Genomic DNA, 12,083 nt, shown 5'->3' with positions numbered 1-12,083 from the left:
AAGCCCTTTTAACATTTCCTGCAATACTCGCTTGGTGGTAATGAATTGCTTTAGCTTATTATTTTCTGGGAAGCTATCTCTCCTTCCATTTTAAATGATAGTCTTGCTGGGTAAAGCAATCTAGGTTGTAGGCCTTTGTTTTTCATTACTTTGAATATTTTCTGCCACTCCCTTCTGGCCTGCAAAGTTTCTGTTGAAAAATCAGCTGATAATCTTATGGGAGCTCCCTTGTAAGTAACTCACTGTTTGTCTCTTGCTGCTTTTAGGATTCTCTCTTTGTCTTTAACCTTTGCCATTTTAACTATGATGTGTCTTGGTCTGGGCCTATTTGGATTCATTTTGTTTGAAACTGTCTGCACTTCCTTGGCTTGTATGTTGATTTTCTTCACCAGGAGGGGGAAGTTTTCAATTATTTTTTCAAATATGTTCTTGATATCTTGCTCTCTCTCTTCTCCTTCTGGTATTCTTATGATGCGAATGTTGTTGTGCTTGATACTGTCCTACAGGTCTATTAAACTCTTTTCATTGATTTTTATTCTTTTCTTTTCATTGCTGTTGTTGTTCCAATTGGGTGAATTCTGCTACTTTGTCTTCTAAATCACTGATTCCATCCTCTGCTTCATCTAATCTGCTGGTGATTCCTTCTAGTGTATTCCTCACTGCAGTTATTATATTCTTTATTTCTGTCTGATTATCTTTAATGGTTTCTATATCCTTCTTTATGCTTGCTATCTATTTGTTGAAATTCTCACTAAGTTCCTTGTCATTCTCATCAACATTATTTTAAACTCTGTGTCTGGTAGGTTGACTGCTTCCATTTCATTTAGACCCATTTCTGGAGATTTCTTCTGTTCTTTTATTTGCTATATGTTTCTTTGTTTCCTCATTCTGTCTGTTGCTTTGTGTTTGTTTCTGTGTATTAGGTAGACCTCCAATGTCTCTCAGTCTTTGCTGGGTGACCTCATATAGTATGTGACCTTTATAGTGAACTGATTTCCAGTGTGTGCATTCCAGAGGTGTCCCTTGTGTTGAGGTTATTCTTCTATTGTAATTGAGCCTTGATTGCTTTTGGCTTTTCAGTGGTTTGGATTGGCTCCTGGGTGAAGTAGATATGAGGATTGGTAAAGCCCACAGTGTGTGAGCTGCTGTCTGCAGGCTGACCCCTCAGAGGAGGCTTGGCCTCTGCAGGCTCTTGTGCCTGTTGAGAATTCCCTTTGGGTGTGTCTCTTGTAGGTCAAACTGGGTAATGTTTTGGTTTGGTCTGAATCTGACCTGTGGGTGTGTTGATTCTTGTGCTTCTTGGGTGGGGCTCTTGTGCAGTGTGATTTCAGAACAAAACAAACCAACAAACACAATAAAAAAACAAACATACACTCACACATAAAAACAACCTCAATACAAACAGAGAATACAATAAATAAATAAATAAATAAATAAATAAATAAATAACAACAACAAAAAGCAGTACAGAAAAACAGAATAAAGAAGGAAAAGTAGACCAAGGCAAAGAAAAAAGAAGAGAAGAGAAAGAGAAGAAAAAAAGAAGGAAAAAAAAAAATATATATAAATGATAATAATAAAATTGAAAACAGAGCCATTCTTGGTTTAAGTCCACCAGCTATCCCTGGGTTGTCCTCTGCTATAGAAAATCTCCTGTGGGTCTTGTGGAGGCAGAGCTGGCCACCTGGAGTTCAGAGTGCCCTGACAATGCAGTTGTAGGTGGGCGGGGCTATGGGGTACGATTGATAGTTTTTACAAAGTCAGTGCAATTTCTGCTCTTGTCTGCACAAACATGTGCTGAGAACACCACAGCCATCCACCTGGAGGTGGGCTTCTTCTCTGTGAGCAGGTCGCCTGCATCTTAGGGCACTTCTTCCATGTGGTTATGTGGAGGGTGTGAGATTTCTAAGCTTCTGAAAGCCCAGAGCTGCCTCTGCAACCCACTGCTAACACCTGCATGTGTCTCAGCAGCTCTAATTGCCCTACTGGGAGTAAGGCTGCTAGGCAGTTGTCTTTGTCTCCCTGGCCAGCCCATCAGTATCACAGTCATCCCAGACTCTTTCCTAGGCCACAGTTGTCTAACAGGTTTTTCCAGTTCTTGAGGGCCACAGTTCTTCTGTAATCTGACACTACTCCTTTTACTTCTGTGATCTGCTTAAAACTCTGGAAGGGCGGGGGTGAGGATAGCTCTGGGAGGGTGGGGGGAGGCATCCAGCCACCATGCTTTTTCTGTTTTCTGCCTGACTGTGAGGGCTTGAGCCACAGTTCTCAGTTGAGTTCTCTGCCTCGAATGCTGGGCACCACCATCCTATATGCTAATCCCTTGGTAGGACTGTGGGGTGCAGGGACACAGCCCATAGCCTGGCTGTTGTGATCTCTGGTCTATGTCCTGGGGCCCCACATTGCCATGGGTGCAGGCTGCAACTCTGCACTTCCCCTTTGCCTCTTCCCCTGCTCTCCTGGTTCGCCCACCTTCAGGAGCTCCTCATGTATGTCTCTTAGCTGTTCTGTGTGATGAACAGAGAATCATTTGATGAATTATAAGTGTTCAATTGGTGGTAACTTCCAGGGGAGATTTCAAGCAGCTCCCCTCATGCCTCCATTTCTGTGATGTCACTCAAATCTGGATTTTTAAAAAAGGTGTCTCACAGGCCTCAATGATATAACTAGTTTACGAATTCTGAATTTTCATATCTTTTCTGTGAATTATTTTGTCCCTTTCTCATGTTTTTATAAGAATTTAAGACCTGCCATATTGGATCATGTCAATATTTCCTATAGCCCAAGATTTCACCTTCAACTGTGGTAGTAAGAAAAATTTTGTGGGAAGATGAATATGTTTGCTTTTCATGACATCAACTTTAAAAGTTTAGGAACAATTCTAATAATCATAACTACTTCCCAATTCACTAAGTATCTATCACACATAAATTTACCTTAACACTATTATTAAGTATTTTATACTTGGACTAATATGTTTTTCTACATGTTGATAAATTGCTGATTTGACTGATCTTTATCCTTTGTATCTCCTGATTTATTGACTGAATAAGCTGGATGTTTTGGTATTTTGTAGATGCAGCCAAAGGAACACAACAAATAAGCAAACTGAATAGGGAAAATGTTTGTGACAGACCTATGGGCACTGTCAAGCTCCCTTGGCATTCAACAAGATCACTTTTATGGGAAACCAAAGGGCATGACAAGACCAATTGTCAGATCAGGCCAGCATCAAATATCAGTAACCATGGAAAAATGGGACTTGTGGGAGACCTGGGACAGGAGCAAAGTACCAGGTGGTATCAGTCGTGTGTGTGTGTGTGTGTGTGTAAGTGACCTCTCTGACTTTCTTATCACATGTGAATTGGAAGATCATTTGATTTCAAGATAGAAGTTAAAATAGGAAACTCCTATGGCCTGGGCCTTGTGCTTCCAGACGATTCAGTAACTGACAAACTCATTCATCTAAATTGGGAGAAGAGGTAGAGAGAAGATATTTGTAAAAGTATAGAATCCAAAACTAGCAAGGAAATGGGTCTGCTGTAATCATCACTGGCCAGACTTCACCTGGAGTATTAGATTCCTTCTGGAAACTATCCTTAAAGAGATATAATCAGACTGGAGTCATTTTAGAAGATTACTAGTGCGATGAAGGCCCTCAAAGCCATGAGGAATGCAAAATGTTTAATTAAGAGTTAAAAAAAATGTTTCAGGAGGGCTATATTGTCCACAAGGGATTATATTTGTTCTGTATGGCTACTTATGACAAACATAGGAGATTTCAGCTCAATATACGGAAAAATATTCTATCAATTTGGTATGGTCTTAACAAGAAAAAGCAGCCGTCATAGTGTTCTATTAGTATAGGTCCTAGTACATAGATGTAGGATGAATAATGGGCAGGAAGAGAGAGTGAGTATTCCTGAAGTGCATGAATGCTTGGACCAAGACAGTTGTTGATAAAGTACTGGATGTGTATGACTAGCTAGTGAAGTTTAAAAACAAAATTGAATGTACTGATAAAGGTTTCCAATTTTTATTTATTTTTCTTAACCCAGTGAGGCGTGATAAGGTTTTGGGGATAACATTTGGCAATGGATAACACTTTTCTTCTCTTCCTGCATCTGAAACCCATTGGATTTTGGAGCCATGCTACTTGGTTCTGCTATAGACTGGGCCATTTAACAGTTGAGTGACCTTTGGAAAATCCCTTAAACTCTCTGTGCCTTAGTTTCCTCCTCTGTAAAATGGGATAACAATACCTACCTCAAAGTGCAAGGCATGTGAACAATGCTTTGCTCATAGTAAGAGTTCTATAAGTGTTAGCTATTAGCTCTTAATTGAGATATAGGTAAGGTGTGAGCTGGAAGATACAATATCAGTGCTACCGTGTTTCCCCGAAAATAAGACCTAGCCAGACCATCAGCTCTAATGCGTCTTTTGGATCAAAAATTAAAATAAGGTCTGGTCTTATTTTAATATAATATAAGACCGGGTATAATATAATATAATATAATATAATATAGTATAGTATAGTATAGTATAGTATAGTATAGTATAGTATAATGTAATATAAGACCTTGTCTTAACTTTTCCTCCGAAAGAAGCATTAGAACTGATAGTCTGGCTTGGTCTTATTTTCGGGGAAACACGGTAGCACTGATAAAGTAGAAATGGAGATTGTGGCTTTAGATCTGCCGACAAGTAGGTGTGTTAATACTTTACCCTTTCTCAGCTTGCCCAGCCAGTCATTGCACCAGCCAGACAACTATAGATCTTCTCTGTAGGAGTTAGTTTGTTCCTTTCCTGTTTGGCAAGAATGTGAACATCCATGGACAAGATGACTCCAGAAAGTGAGAAACTCAGAAGGGGCCAAGTTGAAGATGGTCAGTTCCTTCTTTGAAGTTTATTAAATCAAATAATTCACTCCTCTCATGGCAAGGAGTAAATGAAAGGTAAAGAGAGGCAAGAGTATTATTCTGGTGGAGCTCAGAGACAAGTAATGAAGGCTCACCCTCTAATGAGGAAACAGAAAAAAAACCTACCAATTTGAACACCATCATTTCATACCTCAAAATAGAATGAAGCAAAATCCTTTAATAAATTTAGCTTACTACCACATTGCCCGTATTTTTCACAGATGTACAAAATTTCATTAGGATTTGGCACTAGTCCCTGGACTAGCCTTTGGGAGTCACTGAATTAGGTGACTTTTAAGATCCTTCTAACCATGAGATGCTACAATTCTATGATAGAATTTCATTTGTACCTGGGTGGCAGAAGAGAACCTAAGGACTGAACCTGGGTCGAGGGACAGGCAGATCCTGAAAATGTGTTTGTGAAAGGGTTGGCAGTCAGGCCCAGAGCAGGGTATCTTTTCTCCTTGGAATTCCTAATCATATTTCTCTACTGTCAATATAAAGAAGAATTTATCTGAAAAGGCCAAAGGGTTTGTGTGAGGAAAACTTAATGTTGAACCTCTGTGTCCAATTTTGGGCTTAGGGATTTCCATGGCCAGCCTGAGCACCATGACAGTTGGAAGAAAAGACAGTTATGTTAGTTTCAGCATATATCTCAGTAATAACATTTCAATGTGTTCATTTCTTTGTCTTAATATTTCATTTCTGGCCTGTGGTTCTCCTCACCCCACATGTGGTGCCATCCCCCCAACCCTCTGTGAACTTATGAAGTTATGTTGCAGCAAATTGAAATAGAAACCTACATATCCAGCGTGATTTATCATTAATGTGAAATTCTACCCTAACCTGAAAGTCAAGGAGCAGGAATATAAGCTATTTCAAAATTCATATTACAAGACAGACAATCAGATGCCCCGAAACCCCAACATCATGTATTTTATTAATCGTACACTGACAGAGCCCCTTTGGTTGCATTTGTATTTCCAAATAAATATAAACATATGTCACCATTTTTTAAATTGATTTTGGACTTTTCTTGGAAGGAAATGCTGTTAAATTATAACAAATGGTGTCAACTAAAACAAATGATACAAAACCCATTAAGAATGCATTTGTTCCCCCTTACCCTGGGTGATGAACACACAATGGGATTTATAGATGATGTAATACAGAATTGTACACCTGAAATCTATGTAATTTTACTAACAATTGTCACCCCAATAAATTTAATAAAATAACAAAAACAACAACAACAACAACAACAAAAGAATGCATTTGTTGCAGAACTTGGTTTGATTTGTTGGTGTCAGTTGAAATCATGTCAAAATAATGTCTTTGGAAACCAAACAAAATTTTGTTTGCAAATTTGTCTGCAAGCATTTCTAGAGCGTAAAAATCCTTAAAAATCAATATGGTTTTATTCAGTAGGCAAATGTATTGAAAAGTATTATGGAAAAATTTCCATTGCTGAATTATAGTGTTAGTGAATTAATAAAGAATAATAGGTGATAAATAATATAGTGACTGAATTAGATAACACATTTATGAAGAAATAGAGGAAGAAAAGATTAAGGGGGATAGTCCTTGGAGAAGATCAATTTTCTGATAAGCTAAACTTACATTTTATATTCAGAAAATTAATGGAATCTGGTCCTGTAACTCACAAATTCCAGTTAAACTAAATTTCACTGCAGCCTTTAAAAAAGGTAAGGAGCTACAAAATGCCTCGTTCTGAAGTGATAACCATTTGAGTTCTAATACTAGTCAGCTTGCATCTACAATTTGCATAACTGTGTTTGCCTTCCAGGTTATTGGGAATTTAATTGCTATCAGAATAAAATTTGAATCTTATTTCCAAATGGTGTTTTGATTTCATACTGATAATGTTAGTGCAGTGCATCCTAATGTGCAGTTTTGAGAGTGACTGTAATTAGGCAAATGAGAGGGATTCAGTGGGAGTTGGGATTCAGTATGAAATCAAAAGGAGTTAATCTTCAGTATTCCCCAGGTCCTCTTGTGCAGCTATCCTTTTTCCTTTCACTGCCTTTCAGGGTGTAGTTCTCAAAAAACACTTCCCCATGTGGTGCTTACGCTGAGTCTGCCATTCTTGGCCTTCTGTTTCCTCCTCCCACTGAAACAGATCCACCCTACTTTAAACCCCCTTCTAATCTCATTGCTGGTATGTTTAAAGGAACTAATTTGATAACCTAGTTAATTTCTTTATACCTTACCTCTGTCACGTTGTTTACTTTTTGTTTTTTCAAAGTGAAAACAAAATAAAAACAAGCTGAATCTCAACCATCAACTATTATCACCAGTTTCATAAAAGAAAGGGCACTGTAATGACCTCCTCCTCCCACAGTGAAAGTAGGAAAGATATAATCGAAGAATAAAGGACAGTCTGTTTAATTGAATACACTTAGCTTATGGAAAACTCTCATTACACTGACTTTATTTTTCTGATTTTGTAACAAAAATCAGTGAAACTTCATCAAAACCCAGCCCTATTTTGTAAACTGGTGTTTAAAAACTGTTATTTTAAACTGATCGCATTGCTGTGATGTTCAAAAGGGAGGGCTGTGGTTCTTGTTGCTGATTTTCTGTGTTGGAGTGAAGTATGGTTATGGAACAAAGTGGGAAGAGGCTATGGGGCTCATCTTAGGGATCAGATAGTAATCACATCCCTGGAGTAAAGTAGAAAGAATGCACCGAATATAGGAAAGACAAGTAATGCCTGATCGGTGGTGAAAGTTGGCATAGGGGGTCACAGGGGCTTTACAAACCTGGCTTCTCAAGGGGAAACACCTGTAGGTTCTTTTCCTGGCTCTCACTACCTCTTTGACATGAATGGTTGGAATTGTAAGGCTCTGTCTGTATGGTGGGGCCGGCCTTGTGCTATTCACTGTGTAGCCAGCGTCCTTGTTGCAATGATTGGATACTGCAAATTTATTTTCCTCTGTAAGGCACCACTGATATTACCTGATTCCAGGTTGGCAAGACAGCATTTTTTTCCCCCTTTTTTTTTATTTATTTATTAAATTTATTGGGGTGACAATTGTTAGTAAAATTACATAGATTTCAGGTGTACAATTCTGTATTACATCATCTATATATCCCATTGTGTGTTCATCACCCAGAGTCAGTTCTCCTTCCATCACCATATATTCGATCCCCCTTACCCTCATCTCCCACCCCCCACCCCCGTTTAGTGGTTGCCAGAGGGTAAGGGCAGCATTTTAAAATTTATTTGAATTTTGCAAAGTGTTCTGTAAACAAAGTCTTTTAGAATCACCAAGAGCAAAGTTGCTAAATTATGCATATGTACATCGTATATTTGTACGTGCATATGTAGTCCAACTTTCAATACAGGTCATACCAGTTTTTTTTTTTTCCTTTGCAAAAAAAAAAAAAAAAAAAAAAGGACCACAAGAACTAAATCAAAGCTTGAACTAAGTGCTGTCAGGGTTCTGGCTTTAGGGGTTGTCAGGAGCATTATGAGGAAAACTCCAACAGAACGATGCCCTGTTGTTAGTTGTGAGTGAAATCTAGAGACCATCTGAGGGAGTACTTTAGCTGCTGTGAAAGGGTTCAGAGGGAGACAGTTAATAATTGTACAACAAACAAACCAATAGCAGAAATGATCACTATTACAAAATGAGACCGAAAGCCTATTTTTTAGCAATTTCTACAGATGAAGTTACAACTCTGGCCATGGCCAATATTAGCTAGATAATTCTTTGAATCTGGCTAATGTGGAATCTTGTGAGGACGAAGAGGATTTGCTCAGTAACTAGTAAGAGAGGTACTGGTCATGCATGTTTAAATATGTTAATAGTTCTGGTCTTTAATGGTACCAATTTGATGAAGATGATATGCATTTTTAATTGTTCACCTATGATTTGTCATTAGTCATGCTTTTCTGATGAATATGAAGATTTGTCGGCCAGCATTGACATTAGCTGGAAACTGGATCTTTAAATTGTCAATTCCTCCCACATTTCCCTTGCTTCTACCTTCCCTAGTGCCTTGGTATTCTATGGACAACCCCCATGTACAGCCCAAACCAATCCCTACCTTATTCCTAAAACAATTTTAAAAATGACAGAAAATATACCAGTAACCTCAGACCTCTTTAATTGAGCTTGAAACACTAAGCCAGAAGTGAGCATTATGCATTCATTCTATTTCAATTATAAATTGTAGTGCTCCCCACCACTCTTTCTAGGTGATTTTGCTTTAATCTCCCACTCTGTAGCTTACCCAGTAGTTCTACTTTGTCTCCCCTAGGGCTGTGTCCCCACCTTGAACCTTACCTACTTTCTGCCATTTTTCTTTCCCTAGACTCTGTCTGTATTGGAAAGGTACAGACAAATCTTGATGAGAGAACCTATGCTTGATTTCTGGGCTGGAACCTTTTTAGAATTTCTTGTCCCTGGGTTGGATATCCTCCCTCTGATCATTGCTTGAAGCTATGGATGCTGATCTGGAAATCCCAACTGTTGGCTGAGGCCAGCTTCTGCATTCTGGTCTGGTTCACTCAGCACCTATCCTAGTTAATGGACCTTTTGCTTGGTCCAGTTTCCTCTTCCATCATACGTTGTGGTTGTGGGGACAGAGCCAGGAGTGCAGTTTTCAGCCTCTCAGCCTCATGTGCAAAGGTGCTGGCTCAGGTATTAAGTGGCCATCAGCTGTGATTGGATAGCCATCAGCTGTGGCTAGTTGGCCATCAGCTGTAACCAGTGAGCCATTGGCCACTAATCTAACTGCTGTGGCTATGCTAGCAGAAAATGGGGGGCTAGCAAGAAGATGGTGGCTGAGCTAGCAAAAGCGGATTGCAGTTAGCAAGTGAGGTTGGTTGGCAGAGAGAAGTGGACGGCATGTTGTGGATAGTGTGGCTCCTGCTTCCTGTGTCTCCAACCCAGCCGCCAGCAAGAATATAGTGGTATGACTCCCCTATCTATGGCTCCATGGGTGTTCCTTTTTGGCCTCACCATGTCCTGCATTCTTATGTGGGGAGTGGGACCAGAGACCCTGCCTGACACCGTGCGTGACAGTGGTTGAATCCATCTATGATTTGTCTTTGTACATGATGTGTTGAGTGCTACAAAAAGCTCTATCCCCAAAATCTCCATCAGTGGTACCTGAAATTTATTTCTGTTAGAGATTCAGCTCTTTGAGATAGCAGATTTTGCCTATAGCAGACATTTGTGAAAATGCATATATTCCACAAATCTTAGTAAGAGTAGGATAGGCTAGTTTGTGGTAATGAGTAAACCCAAATATGTAACGGATCAACACAGTAGTTTCTTCTTTGCTTACACAGCAGTCTGTGTGAGTTTTCAGGCCAGCAAGATGGTTCTCTTCACCACAGTCATTTAGAGATTTGGATGTACCCCATCTTTTGGCCACTCAATTCCTTAGGGCCTCATTGGCATAATGCCCAGCTAGTGAAGACAAGAGTGAGACTGGGGAGACAAACCATTTTCTTAAAAGGAGTTGTGGGGACAGAGCCCCAGAGAGCAGTTTCCAGGCTCTTGGCCTTACATGGAAAGGTGCTGCCTTGGGTAGTAGATGGCCATCAGCTGTAACTATTTGGCCATCAGCTGTAACCATTGAGCCATCGGCCACTAATATAACTGCCACAGCTGCGCTGGGGAGTGGAGTCCAGGAGAGTTGAGTTGGTCAGTTGGCAGAAAAGCCACTAATATAACTGCCATGGCTGCACTGGCAAGGGAGTTGGTTGGCAGAGAAGTGGACAGAAGATTGCGGCTCCTGCTTCCTGTGTCTCCAACCCAGTCACCAGAGAGAATATAGTGGTATGTGTGGGGACAGAGCCCCCGAAAGTAGTTTACAGGCTCTCGGCCTCACGTGGAAGGGTGCTGGCTCGGGTAGTAGATGGCCGTCAGCTGAGGCTGGTTGGCTGTCAGCTGTGGCCAGTTAGCCAATTGGCCGCTAATATAACTGCTGCGGCTACGGTAGAGAGCTAAGGATTGTCGAGGAGAGCCGAGGAGAGTGGAGGAGAGTCGTAGGTCAGTTGGCAGAAAAATGAACAGCACGTCGCACGTCGTGTGAACCCAGCCTCCAGTGAGGCCATAGTGGTATGACTCCCCTACCTACGGCTCCGTGGGTGTTCCTTTTTGGCCTCACCATATCCTGTGTTCTTGTACAGGAAGCGGGACCAGAGACCCTGCATGACAGGAGTCCAACTCTTTTCTTTGGACTGGAGGTAGTGCCTAGAACTTATTCTCACATGTCATTCATTGGTCAGAATTTAATCACATGGTCACATCTAAATTTAAAGGAAGCTAGGGAATGTAGTCTAGCCAGACATGTTACCAGGAGGGGAAAAATGGGAGAATAGATTTTGGAGGACAGCAAAAAGTCTCTGCCATGCTAAATAATGATAACACACTAATTCATTTTCTGCCTTTGATATGTTAATACAGTTTTGTTCATTAAATTGCTAGTACTTTAGGAAACATTACAAAAGAATAGAATATAGGCTAGATTAGGGGAATGAAATAGGGGGCTTAAAGGAGTACATTGCCAATATATGGGTTAGTGATGGGAAAAGTCAGATTTCTGTCAGGTGACAAATTTTGGGGGGCAGACCCTGTGGGGACAGAGCCCCAGAAAGCAGTTTCCAGGCTCTTGGCCTCACATAGAAAGGTGCTGGCTCAGGTAGTAAATGGCCATCAACTGTGATTGGATGGCCATCAGCTGTGGCTCCTTGGCCGTCAGCTGTAACCAGTGAGCCATTGGCCACTAATATAATGGCCGTGGCTACGCTAGCAGAAAAATGGGGGCTAGCAAGAAGATGGTGGCTGAGCTAGCAGGTGCAGATTGCAGAGAGGCGGATGCCGCCAGCGAGAATATAGTGATGTGACTCCCCTACTTATGGCTTCGTGAGTGTTCCTTTTTGGCCTAGCCATATCCTGCATTCTTGCGCAGGGAGCAGGAGTAGAGACCCTGCAGGCCTCCCTGCACGACAGACCCTTAGAAAGCCAGGGGTCAATATGAGGATAATGGAAATCGGAGAGACAAAGGGATGGAAATACGGTAAAGATGGAAAGTATATCTCAGTTTTGTTTCAGGTTAAACCTGGTTCTAATATCTATATTTAAAATGCTTGCCAGGTGAGGGTCTTCAAATTGTGAAAATCCA

This window comes from Rhinolophus sinicus, chromosome X (assembly GCF_036562045.2).
Source record: "Rhinolophus sinicus isolate RSC01 chromosome X, ASM3656204v1, whole genome shotgun sequence".
NCBI classification, from domain to species: Eukaryota; Metazoa; Chordata; class Mammalia; order Chiroptera; family Rhinolophidae; genus Rhinolophus; species Rhinolophus sinicus.
Note: the sequence above shows the minus strand (reverse complement) of the source record.